Source organism: Podarcis pityusensis (genome assembly GCF_964106645.2).
Source record: "Podarcis pityusensis genome assembly, chromosome: 16".
Taxonomy (NCBI): domain Eukaryota; kingdom Metazoa; phylum Chordata; class Lepidosauria; order Squamata; family Lacertidae; genus Podarcis; species Podarcis pityusensis.
The window spans coordinates 20,890,969-20,912,375 of NC_138041.1; positions in this window are offsets into that span (position 1 = coordinate 20,890,969).

The window sequence follows — 21,407 nt, forward strand, 5'->3', positions numbered from 1 at the left end:
AAACGGCATTTCTGTGCACTGCTCTGGTTCGCCAGAAGCTGGCCACATGACCCGGAAGCTGAACGCCAGCTCCCTCGGCCAATAAAGCGAGATGAGCGCCACAACCCCAGAGTCGGCCACGACTGGACCTAATGGTCAGGGGTCCCTTTACCTTAATATCTTCTTTTGGAGTGACTTAAATTCAGTTTTCCTTGAAATTCCATTATATTGCCATGGGTAAGTGTTAGAATTTAATAAATGCTTGGAATATTAAAATGGATGCTATATTTAGCATGTTAAAATACAGGCCAACTAGGAAAAGATCTCCCAAAGTGGGACCAAGAAGAAACAGGAAGTAGGAAGTGAACTCAGCAAGCCTGAGAGTCTCAGTCTAGCATCTGAGGAAACGTCAACACAAGTGAGGTCAAAAGGACAGTCTAAGGAGTGTGCAGGTCCCCTTCTCCATCTCCTTTCTCCCATGCTAACCCACCAGCCCTTCTTCCAAGGTGAGTTGCACCCCAACACTGCGCACCTTCCTTTTGCCTGGCCAGGATGTATGTCCCCTTGGACTGTGATAATATTTGCCCCGTAGGGCAAATGGCTCTCCAAGGTTTCAGGCAGCTGTCTTTCTCAGCCCTACCTGGAATTGCCAGGGAATGAGCCTGGGACCATGGAAATAATTGCCTCCACCTCTGATCAGAGGGTTGCCTGTCCAAATGCATTCCTAACCCATTGCACAGATTTCTCAGTGGAGTGCTCTGCTCAACTTTAAGCCTGTTTCATTTGGGAGTGTGAGGGTGCGGTGGGGAGATAAACATAAGGGAGTTCTGCTCCTCACAAGGCTTTGGGTGTGACATCATTGCTAAATGCACTTTCAAAAGGATCAAAACACACAGACTGAGAGAGAGAGAGAAAGAGAGAGAGAGAAAGTGGATGACATGGACAGAGAAAAGTTTTACTCCCTCTGTCATAACACTAAAATTCATTGGCATTAAATGAAGCCAAATGTCTGAAAATTCAGGACAGATAAATGTAATAACATATTCACTCAGTGCCACCAACCTAGATGGCTTTAAAAGAGGACTAATAACAAGTAGTGTTACCAGTCACTAGTAGTGATGTAAGGAAGTGTATGGAAGTGAGAGGTGGACCATAAAGAAGGCTGATCGCTGAAGAATTGATGCTTTTGAATTCTGGTGCTGGAGGAGACTCTTGAGTGTCCCATGGACTGCAAGAAGATCAAACCTCTCCATTCTTAAGGAAATCAGCCCTGAGTGCTTACTGGAAGGACAGATCCTGAAGTTGAGGCTCCAATACTTTGGCCACCTCATCAGAAGGGAAGACTCCCTGGAAAAGACCCTGATGTTGGGAAAGATGGAGGGCACAAGGAGAAGGGGACGACAGAGGAGGAGATTGTTGGACAGTGTTGTCGAAGCTACCAGCATGAGTCTGACCAAATTGCGGGAGGCAGTGGAAGACAGGAGTGCCTGGCGTGCTCTGGTCCATGGGGTCACAAAGAGTCGGACATGACTAAACAACAAAGAATCAGACACGACTAAACGACTAAACAACAATAACAAGTATTATTATTATTAATATTAGTAATACCCTGCCCATCTGGCTGAGGTTCCCCAGCCACTCTGGGCAGCTTACAGCACATATAAAAACAAATTCATGGAGGAGAAGGCTAACAATGGCTACTAACCAAGATGGCTCTGCTCTGTCTCCACAGCTGAAGGCAGCAACACTTCTGAATACCAGTTGCTGGAAGCCACAGGGGGCTCCAGTCCTGCTTGTAGATGCTTGTAGGCATCTGGTTGGCCACTGTGAGAACAGGATGCTGGACTAGATGGGTCATTGGCCTGATCCAGCAGGTAAAATGATTACCCTCTGCAGTGCAAATTAAGTTCTTGGAGACATAACGACAGATTGCACTGAGCGCCTATGGATTTCAGCTTCACTCTTTCAGAAAGCCATTTCCATATCTATTTCTCCTGATCCTCTTTAGCCATCTCAGAGTGAGCCTTGCAGTGTGTCTATTTAGTAATAAGTAATAAATAATAATAATAATAATAATAATAATAATAATAATAATAATTTTGTTTATATCCCACCCTCCCCAGCCAAAGCCAGGCTCAGAGGGGCTAACAACAGTAAAAATAGCACAATTTACATAAAATCACAGTCAATTAATTGAAATACATTCTAAAATCAGTTCAGAATCAAATTAATGGCAACCATTGGGCTAGAGTTCTATGAAGATTTCAGAAGGAGAGAGGGGGTCAGGCTGTGCCTTGGCCAAAGGCCTGGCGGAACATCTCTGTCTTGCAGGCCCTGCGGAAAGATGTCAAGTCCCACAGTGCACTAGTCTCTTGTGACAGAGCTTTCCACCAGATTGGGGCCACAACCGAAAAAGCCCTGGCTCTGGTTGAGGCCAGCCTAACATCTCTGTGGCCCGGGACCTCCAAGATGTTTTTGTTTGAAGACCGTAAGGTCCTCCGTGGGACATACCAGGAGAGGCGGTCCCGTAGGTACGAGGGTCCTAGGCTCTCTGTGTGTGCGCTCTCTCTCTCTCTCTCTCTCTCTCTCTCGCTCTCTCTCTCGCTCTTGCTCTCTCTCCCCTTCTTTCAGCAACAAGGTTTGCATTTGACTCTGTCTCCTGCGTCAAGGGCTATCTTGCTAACCTAAGAATGTTTACAATGAGCTGCAAGTACAATTACGCCGCCTGATCTAATAGCCCTCTCTGTATACGTTACCAAGTACTTAGGGTCTTTTTTCTTCCCTTCTTCTTAAAAAGAAAGCCATTATGCTCAAAGCCCTTTTCGAGGGTCTGTGTTTTGACAGGAGGGCATTAAGGGGGCGAAACTGATAGCATAAGTACCACTTACAGACTTTGATCATCTTGGCTCATAATTCTCCGAAGGAAAGTCTTGTATATATTAGAGGAGGAAATTAATTTTATTGCTGCTGCAGGTTGTTTCCCTCCCTCCCTCCCTCCCTCCCTCTTTCTCTCTCCTTGATGCCTTCCACCTCCCCTCGCCCCCCCCCTTTTCCAAACTCCATTCCAAGTTCAGGGTGAAGCAAAAGTCGAATAGGCCTTTCCCAATCAAAAGCCATCCCTCAGCCATCCAATAGGGTTTCAGAGCCGGCAGGGACCCAGATGGAGCTGGTGTTCAGAATTTCCTGTCCTTGGAATGGCAGGGGGTGTGGGACATCACAGCCCCTATGGGCAAGACCCCCTCCCTCTATACTGCAACTCAGTCTAATATTGGGCTTGGCAAGCACATACAAAACCTGGGAAATAGTCAATCTGTTCACGTACGCTACGACAGCAGCTTGAATAGTCTATGCGCAGAAATGGAAAGAAGAAAAAGTCCCAAAGAAAGAAGAGTGGCTTATGAAGATGATGGAATATGCTGAGATGGCTAGAACAACTGTGAGAATTAAGAGAAAAACATGAAAAAAATTCTTGAAGAATGGAACTATGTTGTGGCATATATATTTTTTTTAAAAATCATGGTTATGTTAAAACATATGCAGGGTTCGACTTTCAGCAACAGGTGAGAATTTGGAGTTTAATAATTATGAATTAATGAACATAACGGGTAAAATACAGTGGTACCTCAGGTTAAGTATTTAATTCGTTCCGGAGGTCCATTCTTAACCTGAAACTGTTCTTAACCTAAAGCACCATTTTAGCTAATGGGGCCTCCTGCTGCCGCCGCACTGCCAGAGCACAATTTCTGTTCTCATCCAGAAGCAAAGTTCTTAGCCTGAGGTATTATTTCTGGGTTAGCAGAGTCTGTAACCTGAAGCGTATGTAACCCGAGGTACCACTGTATAAGTAACATGGCAGCTTTACAAGAAAATAAAAGAAAAACATGGAAGGGTAGATGGGAAGTCAACAGATATGTGAGATTTCTTATGATGGTATTTTAAAAGAATTTGGAAAATTTAATTTAAAAATATTATTAAAAAACGAAAAACCAAACCAAACCAAACCAACCTGGGCAATAGCAGTTTAGGGCTGGGGGACATTTTTCCAAAAGGTGACCATATTCCTTTTTGGCCAGCCTTCTGAGAGTCACATGCCAGGGGCATGTTTCTTTCTAGTTCTTTACATATGCACGCCTCCTTAGTATATTCTACATCTGGGCAAGCAAGAGGTGTTATTGGTGTTCAAGGATGCATTCCTAGCAAAGCAAAAACACACAAGAAGAGGGTGGAAAGCAGGGCCAATAGGGGCTTGGCCTATGGAGAGGGGGTGTGGCCTGTGGAGAGTCCCAAGGGCCAGACAGAGGGGCTTGGAGGGCCTGATGTTCTCCACCACCACCACCACCCTTGTCTAAATACAGTCCGTGGCTCTTGAAGTTATTTATTTAGTTATTTCACAAAATTTATATGCCACTTGATTGTAAAAACGAAAAACCTCAAAACACTTTGCAAAATGAACAAAACAATGAAATCATCCGTTTTTTAAAGAAACCAGTTAAAAATAACTATTTGAAACATTTAGATAATAGTTAAAATCAGCAATCAGCTAAAATCCAGATTAAAACACATTGGCATTCTCAAAGCAGCCCTGCATAGGGAAGTTTTTAATGTTTGGTGTTTTGTTGTGTATTTAATATTCTTTTGGGAGCTGCCCAGAGTGACTGGGGCAGTCTCTCCCAGTTTCAGATGGATGCCAGAGATTCAACCTGGAGCCGTTTGCATGCAAAACAGACACTCTACCCACTGAGCTATGCCACCTCCCCTATCATAGGAGCCTTCCTTATTCAGAGTCAGACCACTGGTCCATATAGCCAAGTATTGTCTGAACTAACTGAAAGCAGCTCTCAATGGTTTCAGGTGGGAATATTCCTAGCCCGGCCTGGAGATGCCGTTGGGGATTGAACCTAGGACCTTCTGCATGTGGGGCAGATTCTCTGCCGCTGAGCTATGGCCCTTCTCCAGAGTTTGCTTAGCAACAGAGGCACTTGCCTTATACTAGGCCAGATGGTTGATTCATCAGAAATGTGTATACTGACTGGCAGAAGCTCTCTAGGGTTTCAGGCTGGAAGTCTTCCTACCTGGAGATACTGGGGGTTGAACCAGGGACCTTCTGCATGCAAAGCAGATGCCCACACATGAGGAGGCTTCAAGGCAAATCCCATCCTTGGTATCCCTCTTGTTATAAGCTAGCTTCTGCCTCCCCAACCCCCTGCCCTGCCCGGCTCATTCCTCCCCAGCCAAAGCCCTCTGTGTCTGAAAGAGGAAATGCCTGAGCAGAGATAGGGCCCACAGTCCAACTCAGCCCACCCCAACCATGTCATTAATCTTGCCTCTTCCAGGCTTCTCCCCCTAACCCTCCATGTCCTTTGTTGCTGGGAATGGAGTATTGCAAGAATAACACTTCCATCAACCCTTCCTAGATGTTGAACAATGTTCAGCTGGGTCTGAGCAAATATGAGCTGTTTATTTTGAAAGATTACCGGTTATCTCTATACTTTCAACCTCTCTCCCAGGGTTGAACCAAGACTCTTAGCTCTAATGAAGAAGAACTGTTTCCCCCCAGAGTTATCTGGAAATGAAGCTTTTTTTTTTCAGGGGGTGGGGGACAAGATGAGTCATTGGACCTGAGAGTCTTCTGTCCTCCTGGCTATCTTCTCTCCCTGGCCCATGAAGCAGCCTGCCTTTTTCCAGACCAGACATCACCTTGTCTTGGACAGGGAGGAAATGGTTTTTAAATTTACAATCTGGCAAGCTCTATATCAGGGGTTCTCCAACTTTCTGCTCCCAGAATCACTTGAGAAGCCTGAAAATCGCAGAGGCCCCACCAGTCACAAAATGATGCCTAACGGAGGTAGAGTCCAACATAACCAGACCACATAATTTTCTACTGTTTTTAGAAATTGCTATGAACGATGCCTTAAATGTCAGGTGGAAACCTGTCTTATTTGGAGAAGTGCCTGACCACATACAATAACTCCTCAGGAGTAAATGTTTCCTTGTGAGTCAGACCTTCCACACTGTACATTCCAACTACTTCTATACCAATTTAAGCAGTCATGGCTTTCCCCTAAGAATCCTGGGGACAGTAGTTTGTTAGGGTGCTGAGATTTGTTAGGGCACCTCTATTCCCCCCCTAGGGACGCGGGTGGTGCTGTGGGTTAAACCACAGAGCCTAGGACTTGCCGATCAGAAGGTGGGTGGTTCAAATCCCCGCGACGAGGTGAGCTCCCATTGCTCGGTCTCTGCTCCTGCCAACCTAGCAGTTTGAAAGCACGTCAAAGTGCAAGTAGATAAATAGGTACTGCTCCAGCGGGAAGGTAAACGGCGTTTCCGTGCGCTGCTCTGGTTCGCCAGAAGCGGCTTAGTCATGCTGGCCACATGACCCGGAAGCTGTACGCCGGCTCCCTCGGCCAATAAAGTGAGATGAGCGCTGCAATCCCAGAGTCGGCCACGACTGGACCTAATGGTCAGGGGTCCCTTTACCTTTACCTTTATTACCCTCCTAGAGCTACAGTTCCCAGAATTCCCTGGGAAGAGTGGTTTGTTGTTAAGCACGATAGGAACTGTAGCTCTAGAGGGGAATAGGGATCTCCTATTTTAAATAAGCTTAGTTTGTGATCTTTTATGTGAACCGCCCTGAGACCTCCGGGTATAGGGTGGTATAATAATAATAATAATAAGCACCCTGATGTTGGGAAAGATTGAGGGCACAAGGAGAAGGGGACGGCAGAGGACAAGATGGTTGGACGGTGTTCTCGAAGCTACCAGCATGAGTTTGACCAAACTGGGAGGCAGTGGAAGACAGGAGTGCCTGACGTGCTCTGGTCCATGGGGTCACAAAGAGTCGGACACGACTAAACAACTAAATAATAATAATAATAATAATAATAATAATAATAATAGTTTAATTTAAGCCCTACCTGGTGATGCCAGAGACTGAAGCTGGGACTTTTACCCTACTGCCATTGGCGGACTTTGTGCTTTGAAATTTCAGAGGCATCCTATGCTATAGCAAAATTCAACGCCCCCCCCCCCCACCACCTCTCACCTTCATTTCTACATTATTGTTGCAGTGCACCCTGCAGTGCCCTCTCGGAATGGTGCCCAGTGCAGACAAACCAGTTGCACACCCCAAAATCCAACTCAGCTACCACAAATGCATGGGCCTTTGTGTTAGCTGTGCAGTTGGTGGTTCTAAGCCTGCATTTGTTGGTCTATATAGCATGTGAAAGAATCTCTCCAGACACTGCCCCTTTCTTGGAAGTCTTCTATTTCCGGATTTTCAATTTAATAAAAAAATAAAAAAAAGAACAGGTGGAGAACAAAGGGAAGGATGTAATCTTCAACCAGACTCTCATCCATGTCTAGAACGAGTGAAAAACACAAAATGTTCTTGATCCTGAGCAGCAAACTGGGGACAGAATGGGACCCATGAAAGATCTGAGAAGAGAGGTGCACCACCTTAAATGTTACACTCTGGGGTTGGATAATCCTTTTTGATTTATGAGGACTGTCCATGTTGTGTACATTTCACTTTGTGTTCACGTATAAACAGTGGAAGCTTTGGTAACAAAGGGAAAGGTTAGCTATTTAAAGGTCCCAGTCATGTACAGTCAGTCTCTCCTATCCCAGAACCCTTTATCTTACACGTGCTTCCAGGGTGCTCTTCAGAACAAATTTATAAAGAGGGAACAAATGTGCTTCAATGGATAGAAAAAGTCTTTCTAATTTGCTATTCAGCTGGTTTATTGAGTGTAGACAATGCTATTATACTTAAAGCACAATCCTAACCTAAGCACGATCTTCTCCCTGACACTGTTTAGCATCTACATGATGCCACTGCATGAGGTCATTCAGAGTTTGGGGATGAGGCTTTTGGGGGTGGTATAATCTTTTTTATTGAGTTTTAATTCAATAACATTTAAATTCAAACATTAAACATCCTCATCATCATTTAGGATTCCCTGAATCCTTAGACTCCCCTCCACCCTTCCATGGTTACCATTTTTGATCTTTTTCAACCGCTTCACATATTTCCTCTATTTTTCTTAAATCATCCATTTTTACCGAAGCATTACTCAAATCTTGCCAAAGTTGTTTACAGTGTTCTCTTAAATTCAAATTTAAAATGATGTACAATACAACATTCCAGGATCATCCTGCAACACGATAATAATGGCAAGCCCTATTCCACCCACTAAAAGATAAGCACCACTGTTCTCATATCTCATCTGCTTTTCTATTTTCTTATTTTATTTTATTTGCATTTTCAAAAACAGGGACAGAGAGCACACTTAACCCCCCCTTCCCCCTCCTTGCCCCACTTACAGCATCGTACCAAATACAGCAGGTATGCAAATACTATATGACTTCCCTTCCATGCTTTTCCTGGTGCCTTTGCTTTTCTACTACTCCGTGTAATCCACATCTTCTTAATCATCCAATTTGTTATCTAATAAAAACTATATCTATTTCAACTCTGCTGGATTTACTCAAGACCTGCTAAACTATGTATTTATTTATACTGATTCTTAAAATATTCAATAAACATTGTCCATTTCTCCTTGTATTCCTTATCTTGGTTTTCTTTTATCCTGTTTGTCAGACCAGCCAGTTCAGCATATTCAAACATTTTACAATGCTATTCTTTCTTAGTGGGAAGAATCTGCTTTTCTAAATGTACTTCTCAAAATATGCATTTTAAAACATATTTTGGTAGTTTGTTCTTTATTTTTTAAAGATACCTGTATCATAAAATTTGAATTATCCAAAGGATAATTATGTCCCCATTCTCACACAAGTCAGGGAGGTACAGATCAAATCAGTCGGCATCAGAATCCACCAAAATCAAATTCTTCAGGCCTCCTTAGGTGCTAGTTACTTCAAATCGAAAGTGACACCCAAATCACCAGGCAATTGATTTGGAATACTAAACAAGAGCCCTTCAGTGAGGAAATGTGAGACATTTTCATCTTGTTTGGAAGCTGCAGTGGAGAGATCACATACAGTATGGACCACCAGAGGGAGCCATTCCCCACTCTCCTGATCTCCCATCTCTGTAACAGATAGGGGGTTCTTGTTCTGGGCCAAAAAGTCCACATCTTCTGGAAAAGAGGTACAGATTCTACAGTTTAAGGAAGCAAACACTACCATGCAAACCGTTGCACATTACCAAGATCCATTGGGCAGGTGGGGGGGGGGGTCCTGCTGAAGGATCGACTAGTGAAAACGCAACAGCTGGAGATCTAATAATCACAGAATTGTAGATCTGCGAAAAGTTCATTTGCAGAATGGTCATCAGCTCTTGTTCGCAAGAAGAGAATATCATCTGGTCAGGGCATGGAGGAATTTTCTGCCAACCAGGTTATAAGGTTCACATCACCTTCATACGAGAAAATACCTGCTGGATTAGACCAAACTTGTCAATCTAGTCCAGCATCTATCAGTGGCTATCCAGATAGAACACACAAAGCTGCCTTATAAAGAGTCAGACCCGTTGGTCCATCTAGCTCAGCATTGTCTATGACAGGCTTCCTCAACCTCAGCCCTCCAGATGTTTTGAGACTACAATTCCCATCATCCCTGACCACTGGTCCTGCTAGCTAGGGATCATGGGAGTTGTAGGCCAAAAACATATGGAGGGCTGAGTTTGAGGAAGCCTGGTCTATGCTGACCGGTAGCATCTCTCCAGGGTTTCAGGCAGGGTTCTTTCCAGTCCTGCCTGGAGCTGCTGGGGACTGAATCAGGGACCTTCCGCATACAGATGCTCTATGGCCCTTCCCTGTAGGAGGAGTTTGTAGGGTGTCTCCAAGAAGCCTACATGCCAGCCCTGAAGGTTATTGGATGTCTGAACCCAGCTGTCGTGTCCCTCTCCAAGGACTCTGATGAGACCCTCTCTCAGAACTCTAGAACTCATGGACAGCCAATAAATCCAGATGTTGGAAGATTCCCCATGGCTTGGCCAATACCTGCCTGGCCGCTAGCTGTGTCTTCCCAGGAGAAGGCAGAAGCTCAACACCTCATGACTCTACTTCCTGACTGATGCCCCACAGGATTTATGCCTCCCCTCAAAAGTTCTCATGTAGAGGTAACATTTCTGCTTGGTGTAGGGTTCTCTTTTGCAAGAGATAATCCCTTGAAGAAGTACCCTACAGAACTGATCCCACCCTGTTCTCAGTTGGGACAGAGGAGAGGAGGCACAACATCTTCTTCCCCTGTCCCCTCCCTTGGCATAATGTTTAACTTAGTTTTTAAGAAATCCTAATTAAACATTAACCGCACCTGCAAACTAATTCAGGACCACATCCAGGGCAGGGTATATGATCCCTAGGGTGGGTCTACCTGATTCTCTGGGGTGGATTTGAGTAACCAGTTGACTCAGGGTGGGAGACTATGCACAGCCCTGGATGCTAAGAGCCAGGATCATATTGTTGCTGTTGTTGTTGTTGTTGTTGTTGTTGTTGTTGTTGTTGTTGTTGTTGTCATCTCACTTTTCTCCCAACGTAGGATTCAAGGCAACTTACAACATTTAAAAACATTATAAAAAGCAAACCAGTTAAAAACAATAATTAAAATATATCAGAATACATTTAGAATCGGCAATTAAAATCCAGTTTGCCCTGACAGCAGCCCAGTGATCAGCACTGTCTGCACCTTAGTTTTCAAAGATTTGTCTGAACAGGAAAGTCTTGGCCTCCTGGTGAAAGGATATCAAAGAGGGAGCTTATCTAACATCTCTTGTGAAGTAATCCCATAATATGTGAGCAGCAATGGGAAAGGTTCTCTCTAGTGTTATCACCAACGATGCTTTGATATTTATGGGACTGAGAGAAGATCTTAACACCCAGGCAAGTTCATGTGGGAAGATACAATCTTCCAGGTAGCCATAATAAACTTGGTTCTTACCTGATACACAGTCTGGCCTACTTCAGAGCAATGCAGGGAGCCATTGATCTTGTAGAGACCCATGTGAGGTGCGCCCCCGAAACCGATGTAGTGATGCAAAGGCAAGGAAGGTAGGGATGGAGAAAACCAGGTGCAATTTTGAAGCAGAGGCAGAGGCAGGCTTTACAGCACCTGAGACAGCTCCTGGGTAGGATGTCAACTTGCTCCAGCAGGTTCTAGAGACGGAGTCCTTGTAAGGGAACCAGTGGCTCTCCAGAAGTGGCAGAACTCCAGCCCCCATCGGCCTCGGCCAGCATGGCCAATGATAAAGGATGATGGGAGTTGGAGTCATCTGAAGGATGCTAGGCTCCCTATTCCTCTTAAACACCCCTCTACCCTGTTCTATTAACTTGGCTCCAACTTCCCAAGGAGGAGCTGAGCTCCTTAAAGAGGTAGCCTGCAAACCTGGAGTCTCATCCTCCATGGCTGTTCCATTCTCTTCAGACAGGTTCATTGGCATCTCTGGTGGGAGAGGGCATGAGGTCACAAATGCTTTTGATGAAGAGTGTGGTCATTCTCTGGGAGAGGAGTTTCTGGTTTGACCTCAGGGAGTTCCAGCTTTGGTGGTTCCGACAGATTGACTGCAGGGTCCATGTTATGGAGCTTTACATCGGTTTTCATTTCAGATTTCATGCACTGCTTGATCTGTAGCAGAGACCACCAACATGGTACCCATGTTTTTGCTTGGCTGGAATGAGTCCCTTAACAGTGAACATAAGAATGTCAGAATATCCCTGCTGGATCATGCCAGCAGACCATCTCATCTAGCATCTTGTTCTCCCAGTGGCTCACCAGTTGCCCCAATAGGAATCCCAGAAGAAGGACCTGAGGGCAGCAACATTCTCTCCACTTGAGATTCCCAGAAAATGTCCTTGTCTTATTTTACAAAGCCCTGAGCAGCTGGGGTCCAGGGTGCCTCAGGGGCTGCCTGGACATATTTATCTCAACTAAATCACTGAGATCATCTGCAGGAGCATCACTGCTTGTTCCCCAAATTGGCAAGGCTCACCTGATGGCAGCAAGAAATCAAGTCATCGGTGCCATTGTCCCAGTCTTGTGGCAATAGAGATTCAATAGGCACTTTCTGTTTCACATTTTAAACACCTGCTGAAAACTTTTCTATTCCATTACACCTATGCAGTAAATTAGCAATATGTATTTCCATGATAGTTAGGTAGCTGGTTTCTAATTTTAACCTTTTATGGGGGTTTTTGTATAGCTTTATGTATAGTTGTAAACCACTTTGTTTTTTTTAAACAGATAAAGTTCTATAAATACTTCCATAAATAAGGTGTTGCACAAAAGATAGAAAGTTCTGCCTGTTTGCTTTTCCCAACCATACCCGGATCCCTTCCAAAGGGACTTTGGTTCAGAGACCACAGACTTCTCCTCTTTTCCCCCCTTTTCCTTTTGCAATGGGAGACAACAGCTCTTCCTTCCATGGCTTTTGTGGCAGGCACACACATTGAGAGCATCCTGTCAGCTCTCCATCACCTGCCCCTGGGGAGGCTGTAGCCCAAGAATGGCAGAGTTTCTGACATGGCAGGCAGTGACCCAGGTTCAATCCCAGGAAATGCAGTCTGACAAATTTATTGATAACATCAAACGACACTTCAAGGTTCTCCGAGGACTTGGCTGAAGCTGGCTTAGGGGGAGGGGCCAAAGTGACACAGGACTCTGGGAAGGAACTGGAAACCATGTTTGCCGAGGTCCCATCTGGATTCACTTCCTCGCTCTCTCCCTTGGTCAAACTCAGTGTACTTCTTTTTTCCTATTTAGGGAAATCAATATGCTGCTTGCTGTTTTATACACATGTCCACACAAGTTTCTAGGACTGGTAACCAGAACAAGAGCCCAGGGACCTCTGCACGCAAGGAGTCTCTCTCCCTCTCCCTCTCCCTCTCCCTCTCCCTCTTCCTCTCTCTCTCCTCTCTCCCCCTATTAACTGTATAAGTTTGCTCAATGAAATAATCCCTTGCTCTGAGCTGATTCCAGTGACAATACATGTCAAAGTACTGATGAGAGAGAGATTTGGTTTGGCTGGCGTTTTAATGTGAAACTGCCAAATTCTCTCTTCCCAAAACAGTGTAAGGACCAAAACATAGCTGTCCTTCAGAATACATTTTCAATGTGGGAAGGAGGAGGAAGAGACTGGAATGGAATTTGAAATTTAGAAATAATGACTGAAAGAATGTAAGCAGAGTCTGGCTGCTGGATTAGGCCAATGGCCCATCTAGTCTAGCATCCTCTTCTCACTCAGATGCCCGTGGGAAACCTGTAAGCAGGACCAGAGTACAAGAGCACTTTCCACTACTTCCAAAAAAACCTGGTATTCAGAAGCATTACTGCCTCCAGTTGTGGAGATGGAACATAGCCATCATGGCTAGTAGCCATTGACAGCCTTCTCCTCTGTGAATTTTCCCATCCCTCTGATTTCATAATTACATTTATATCTCACCTTCCCACAAGGAGCTCAAGGTGCAGTACATGTTTCTCCCTTACCTCATTTTATCCTCATAACACCCCTGCAAGGTAGGTTAGGATGAGAGACAGTGACTGACCCAATATCACCCAGTGAGTTTTATGAAGGAGTGTCTCCAACCCCATCGTTCAGCCCAGTTCCAAGGCCTTCTCGCAGTTCCCTCATTGCAAGAAGTGAAGCTACAGGGAAACAGGCAGAGGGCCTTCTCAGTAGTGGCACCCTCCCTGTGGAATGCCCTCCCATCAGATGTCAAGGAGATGAGTAACTATATAGCCTTTAGAATACATCTAAAGGCAACCCTGAATACCAAAGCCTTTTAATGTGTAATGTTTTATTGTGTTTTATGTTGGAAGCTGTCCAGAGTGGCTGGGGCAAGCCAGTCAGATGGGTGGGGTACAAATGTTGTTGTTGTTGCTGCTGCTGCTGCTGCTGCTGCTGCAATTTAAAAACTGTAGCTGAAACAGAAATACAATACAATTGAATTGAATTTTATTATTTTGGTCACAGACCAGTTCCAGCCCACATACAATATCAAGGAAGTCATAAAACACGATAGGGATACATTTGAATTTGCAATTAGGTATAACAGGGACAATACAGATATAGCAACAGTTAAAAAATATATAAATTAAAACTTAGTCACTAACATATAACCTAAAATTATCATTTAAACCCTTAATCATTATGATAGAACAGCTTGTTCCCTAAGTTTTATGGCAATCGCAATACAATACAATACAATACATCATAGTGAACAATACTGTGGCAACTGTCTTTAAATCAGACATGGACCAGGCAACCGTTCAAACAGGGGACTCCTACAAGCAAAGGGACACAGAGCCACCCCACAAAGACCAATGGTCATCCTTGGCATAAGGCAGCTGAATCTGTTCAGCTGCTGGTTGGACATTCCCTTGGTCTCTCATGGGCTCTGAAGAATAGAATGAGATGCTCAAAAGAGCCTGTCATCTTGCCTCACTGACAAGATGTTCTTACGATACTGAAATGCAACTTCACATCAAGCCCTGATGACTGGCAAGCAAGCCCACTTGCCGTGTGACCCCCTTCTCCCTCAGCATGCTGAGGGGCTTGTGTGGATCACTGAACTCTCTCTCCCACAGCCAGGGTGCAAGACAATCCACCAGATCGCTTTGGCACAGCTGCGTGTCCCATGGAGCCAGCATTAGCCAGCCCAGTGGGTGCTGCATTGAGCCATTTGCAGGCACACTTGGCTTCTCAACTTAATGCCTTTCCAGCTCGTCCGCCCCGCGTTTCGGCTACCCCCATATACCCAGATCACCTAGACTAGATGGAACAAGCTGAACTCTGACCCCTGAGGAGCAGTAATGGATTGGCGTATTGATCCCGGCACTTGTCACAGTGAGGTGAGGTGCCACAGTTAAATCCCCCCGACCCTTAAGCTGCGCCTGGTTTCTGTACATCCCCACTTGCCCTAATGCAGGCACAAGCGAACATGATGTCCGACAGGCTATTAAGCAGCAGGACAGCCTGTCCCCTGTCAAAACACACAAGGTGTTGCCGTCCCCCCTGGGAACACCACTAGGCTTGGCAATCTGCACCCACCAACCCCCCCAGCACAAGGCGGCAGCATTAATAGAAGCATCACATTCCGGCTAATTCAAGTGTAACTAAATCTGCAAAGGAAAGAGAAGGTGTCTACATCCAGAGTGGATTGACTTCAGTCCTCCATTTCTGGCTTTTGCAGGGAGGTGGGGATGACTCTTGATTGCACCCTGTATTTGACAAAGCAATAATGCACATGCAGGATTAAGGAAGAGCTAAGAACAGAAGAGGGATGCGGGTGGCACTGTGGGTTAAACCACAGAGCCTAGGACTTGCTGATCAGAAGGTCGGCGGTTCGAATCCCCGTGACAGGGTGAGCTCCCGTTGCTCGGTCCCAGCTCCTGCCAAACTAGCAGTTCGAAAGCACATCAAAGTGCAAGTAGATAAATAGGTACCACTCTGGCAGGAAGGTAAACGGCGTTTCCGTGCGCTGCTCTGGTTTGCCAGAAGCGGCTTAGTCATGCTGGCCACATGACCCAGAAGCTGTACGCCAGCTCTCGGCCAATAAAGTGAAATGAGCACCGCAACCCCAGAGTCGGCCAAGACTAGACCTAATGGTCAGGGGTCAGAAGAAGAGAAGAAGAGTCTGCTGGAACAGGCGAAGGCCCATCTGAACCAGCATCTTCTCACCATGGCCAGCCAGGTGCCTGTAGCAAACCCACAAGCAGGATTTGAGACAAACCCTTCCTGTAGTTTCAGCATCTAGTATTCAGAAACATTGCTGCCTTTGACTGTGGAGGCAGAGCACAGCCATTATGGCTAGTAGCAATTGATAGCCTTCTCATCTATATGAACTTGTCCTATCCTATATTAAAGCCATCCAAGTTGGTGACCACCACTGCCTTCTGTGGGAGCGAGTTCCATACTTTAACTATGTGCTGCTTGAAAGCCAGAAGCATCATAGCCAGACACTGGAGAGACCAGTCAGCATAGAGTCCAGGGGTCAGCAAACTTTTTCAGCAGAGGGCCAGTCCACTGTCCCTCAGACCTTGTGGGGGGCCGGACTATATTTTGGGGAAAAAATATATGAACTAATTCCTATGCCCCACAAATAACCCAGAGATGCATTTTAAATAAAAGGACACATTCTGCTCATGTAAAAACACACTGATTCCCGGACTGTCCATGGGCTGGATTTAGAAGGTGATTGGGATGGATCTGGCCCCCAAGCCTTAGTTTGCCTACCCATGGCATAGACCAGGGGTAGGCAACCTAAGGCCCATGGGCCACAAGCGGCCCACGGGGGTCATTTAACCAGCCCATGAGCCGACCCCAGACTGAGCCACTCCCTCGGCGAGTCCCCCTGCGCTGTGCTAAACTGGTGTCAGACCAACACAGCTACCTACCTGAATCTAGCTTCTACAGAATTTGTCATACATAGGAGTCTGTATGTGGATGTGTTACAGCTTGGTTGTAACTTTACCTCCAGTTACAGTTAAGCTCACTTTTGGGGAGGGAGGGAGGGAGGGAGGGGAGGAGGGATAATGGATGACAAAGGAAAGTGTGAGCCCCCCCCCCCCCGAGTCTCTCATGAAAATGACAAGGAACTCTTTATTGATTTCACTGTGCCTCCATTGCTCTGACCTATTAGATATGGCTCACCGACAAGGTGTCAAAATATTTCTCTTGCACTTTGTAAGATACCTCTAAGTTTGTACTCAACTCAAACTTTGAAGTAGGAATAGTAGAGGGAACAATTTGTGTGTGTGTGTGTGTGTGTGAGAGAGAGAGAGAGAGAGAGAGAGAGAGAGAGAGAGAGAGACGGAGAGAGATGTCTAAGGGCACTTCTAGACTGAAGTAGTTGTTGTTGTTGTTGTTGTTGTTGTTGTTGTTGTTGTTGTTGTTGTTGTTTCAATACTGCCCTCCATCCCAAGATCACAAAGTGATTTATCATATAAAAACACAAAAATACATACCATAATAACAAACAAAAACAAAAACTTCCCATGATGGATGTCATCTGATCTCCCTCCAAACTTTGTGCAAACCACTTAAAACTGCAACCTAGGACTCAGCTACATTAGTTTTTTTAAAAGCATTTTGTGTTACTGTGATACCAGATAACGGTGTAGAGTTTGGTCTTTTGGCAATGTGATGATTTCCCATTATGAGCTTTACAACACGTTTTCCTGAAACGTTTTTTTGATGTGTCTAGATCCAGCCCTAGACTTTGAATTGAATATTGTTTGAATTGAATATTGAATTGAATATTGAATATTGTTACAAGAAGAAGAAGAAGAAGAACCTAGAACCTAAACCCACTTACCTGGGAGAAAGCTCTGGTGAGTTCCTAGGAACTTACTTCTGAGTAGATGTTGGATCGCACTGTAAGTTCACTAAGGTAAGAGTGGCAAAGCATTTTTTTAAAAAGAAGATTAATGAAAAATAACATGGGCTGTGCAAAGCATCTGTGATTCAGTTTAGGGCCTGATTGGGGAATCTTGATCCAGACCCTGAACCAAATCTGCCCTGCAGAGATGCCACTTGAGATAGAATACACTGCCCAGTTGAACTCCCGTGCTGGGGTGAGGAGTAGCAGACTCCATCTTTCCTTCCCCTTGGCTATAAAGAAAGAAACCCAGGTGGAAGAGTCACCAGGGAGGGGAGAGATGCTGGATCCTCCCCCACATACTACCTTCCAATCCCAGCAGTCCCTTCCCCTCCACAGTCTCTCCCAAGAACTGGCGTGTGTGTCTCTGTAGCATTGGAGCCTTCCTGGGGATGGGGATTACCTTGGGGTGGGGTGCTTGAGGCAGACTCATGCTTAAAGACACAGGTCTTCCATCGCGTGGAGTTTGACCCTTAGTCTCAACAGAGCCCATTCTTAGCAGCCTCAAATGCCATTTAACTCCAGTCCTGGGAAGGAGCCTCACAAAGGATTCCTCTTTTCTGCAAAAAAAAGAAAAAAGAAAAAAATCTCTCCCCCATCCGCATGATAAAAAGAAATCAAGATGGTCCGCAACCTTTGGTGACACCTGCAGCAATCCAGCCCTTGAAAAGATACAGGAGGAATTCTTAAAATATATTTCTTGCAGACCACAATATATTCCATATGCTTCCGAGGCGGGTGAGAGAGTGAAAGTGGTGTGCTCAGCTACCTCTGGCAAATGTTTCATTCCCACACTGGGGAAAACCTTATCAGAGCTTCTCCCCGTCTTCACAGCTGGAAGGAATTTAGAAGCAAATCCTAGCAGGCCATTGCAGAGGAAGGCTTAGTTCAGAGCGGCACTTAAAACCCACAACTGCTTGGAAAGGACCTGGGCTGGGTTCCCATCAAATGCCGGTTTGCAAGCCTTCCTTGAATGCGTGTCCATGATCTGTTGAGGATGCAGCCTGGAGAGACTGAAAGACTTGAAGCATCTGGCCAGTGGCAAAAGTAGTCTGCGTAGGGGAGGGAGAGGGGGGGAGTATTCAAAGTCTGAAAAGCTATCATCCAGAAGATGGAGCATAAGAGCCAGGGTAGTGTAGTGGTTAGAGTGTCAGACTAGGACCTGGGAGACCAGGGTTCAAATCCCCACTCAGCCATGAAGCTCAGAAGAATGCAAAAGAGTGCACACAAGAGAAAATAACATACAAAACTGCATTATATTATGGGGAAATTGCTGTGCAAAAAAACCCCCAGAAATGTGCATATTAGGGGAAATTAGTGCTAAGATGTTAATCATTTTAATGAGGACCTTTGAGGGGGGAAGTATCACAAACTGATATGGAAATGTGAAGAATGAAAACACTAGAAAACAGAGCAATGGAAATTTACAGATTCACCCGTCTCTGCATCAAAGCTATACAAGCAGGATCTGTAATAAAATGTGCAGAATAATAAGAATAATAATAATAATAATAATAATAATATCTGTATGCCACCCATCTGACTGGGTTTCCCCAGCCACTCTAGGAGGCTTCCAACAGAATATTAAAACCATGATAAAACATCGAACATAAAAAACTTCCCTTAACAGGGCTGCCTTCAGATGTCTTCTAAAAGTCAAATAGTAGTTTATTTCCTTGAAATCTGATGGGAGGGTGTTCCACATGGTGGGTGCAACTACCGAGACGGCCCTCTGCCTGGTTCCCTGTAGCCGCACTTCTCACAGTGGGGGAACCACCAGAAGGCCCTCGGAGCTGGACCTTAGGGTCCAGGGTTAACAATGGGGGTGGAGACACTCCTTTAGGTATACTGGGACAACGCAGTTTAGGACTTTAAAGGTCAGCACCAACACTTTGAATTGTGCTCAGAAATGTACTGGGAACCAATGTGGATCCAATGTTATGTGTTCCCGGAATCGGCTCCTAGTCGCCAATCTAGCAGCTGCATTCTGGATTAATTGTAGTTTCCGAGTCACCTTCATAGGTAGCTTACACTTTGCAGTAGTCCAAACGGGAGATAACCAGAGGAGCAGCGAAAATAATGCTCTCGTAAGAACAGAAGAAGAGCCTGCTGGATCAGGCCAATGGCCCATCTAGCCCAGCATCCTGTTCTCACGATAGCCAACCACATGCCTCTGGGAAACCAGCAAGCAGGATCCAAGCACAAGAACAACTCTTCCCTCCTGCAGGTTCCAGCAACTGATATTCAGAAGTGCTACTGCCTCTGACCGCGGAAGGCAGAGCATAGGCAACATGGTTACTAGCCATTGGCAGCCTTCTCCTCCATGAATGTGTCCAATCTTCTATTAAAGTCTTACACGATGGTGGTCATCACTGGCTTGTGCAGGAGCCATTTCCATTTAGTTTAGCTGTTCTGCCTGAACAAGAACTTTCTTTTCGGAACCATCCAACATTCAGCTTATTGGGGAGTCTATGAGTTCTTCCTTTATGGGAAAGGGAGAGAAACTTTTCTCTATCTGCTTTCTTCATTACATGGATAATTTAACACATGGGTAGGCAAACTAAGGCCCGGGGGCCAGATCCAGCCCAATCACCTTCTAAATCCAACCCTCGGACAGTCCGGGAATCAGCGTGTTTTTACATGAGTAGAATGTGTGATTTTATTTAAAATGCATCTCTGGGTTATTTGTGGGGCCTGCCTGGTGTTTTTACATGAGTAGAATGTGTGCTGTTGTTTAAAATGCATCTCTGGGTTATTTGTGGGGCATAGGAATTTGTTCATTTCCCCCCCAAAAAATATAGTCGGGCCCCCCACAAGATCTGAGGGACAGTGGACCACCCCCCTGCTGAAAAAGTTTGCTGACCCCTGATTTAACAAATGTCACCTCTTACAAGCCTTTCTTCTAAACCAGAGGTTTTCAGCCTTTTTGAGGCCATGGCTCCCTTGCCCAACTACAATCTTTCTGTGACACCCCTGTGGGACTCAGAAGCCCAGTTATGTCACCCTTTGTCTGCAGAGCTAGCAGTCTCTCACCCATTTTCGAACACCCTCCCTTGTGGAGCGTTCCCTCAGCCTCCTCTCTTCTCCCCTCTCCTTGGGAGTCCTCTGGGCATCTGCTGCTGCTGCCCCTGGTCTCTGAGCTGCCCCCTTCCTCCCCACAGAGAGGTGCCTTCTCACACTGCCCCACAGGGGCCTTGGAAGAGGATACACCCAGCCTTAGTGGCCCAATGGAGACTAGCCAAAGGTGAATGTGAGGCCACCACCTTACTTTGGGAGGCAGCAGTGGCAGCAGCGACCGCTACCAGGCCTGTATGGCGGAAAGGCTCACCTTCAGCACTGGGCACTCAACTCCCAGACCTTGCACACAGCAAGCACAAGAAAGGCCAGTGCCTGGCCTCCCACTTGCCCATCCATTGCCAACAGCAAGGGTTGGTGGGCTGACTGACTGGGCTTCCTCGCCCGCTTGCTTGCTTACTCTGATGCTGCCTCAGCTCCTGGCAACCAGCACCCCCTGGCCAGCCCCAGAGGCACCATTTGCTTGTAGAGCTTGTAGCCAGGGCTGCTGCAACAAACAGCTGTGCAAACCTTTGGGAGGCAGAGACTTGAGAGGGCATCAGAGGAGGGAGGGAAGGAAAGAGGGGCAGAGGCCAGTGTTGCCCAAGGCACCCCTGACCATCATTCAAGGCACCCCAGGGTGCCAAGCACACTGACTGAAAACCCCTGTTCTAAACCAAGGAGAGTTCCTGCCTAGCAGAGGCCCTGGAATTTAGAAAATGTTTCAAGATTACACTTGCCTGATATCCCAAAGGCAAGCAGGGTGGTGGCGGCAAAGTGCATCCCTATCTCCTGCAAACCTAAGCTTGCCGGTGGAGATGCGGTGACGAAAGAGGGTCTGCATGCATGGTGTGGCTGCAGCAGGAATATTCTGCAGAATCCGCCTCTTGGCCACGCTACCGCCTATCTACAAAGTGCAATGGATTAGCAGCTCACTTTCAATCAGGCTGAATTATGAGCTCAACGATTTGCTGGACATTTTACATGAAGCAGAAGATGTGTTATCTGATGAAAATTGCTTAATTTAATATCCCGGCTTGA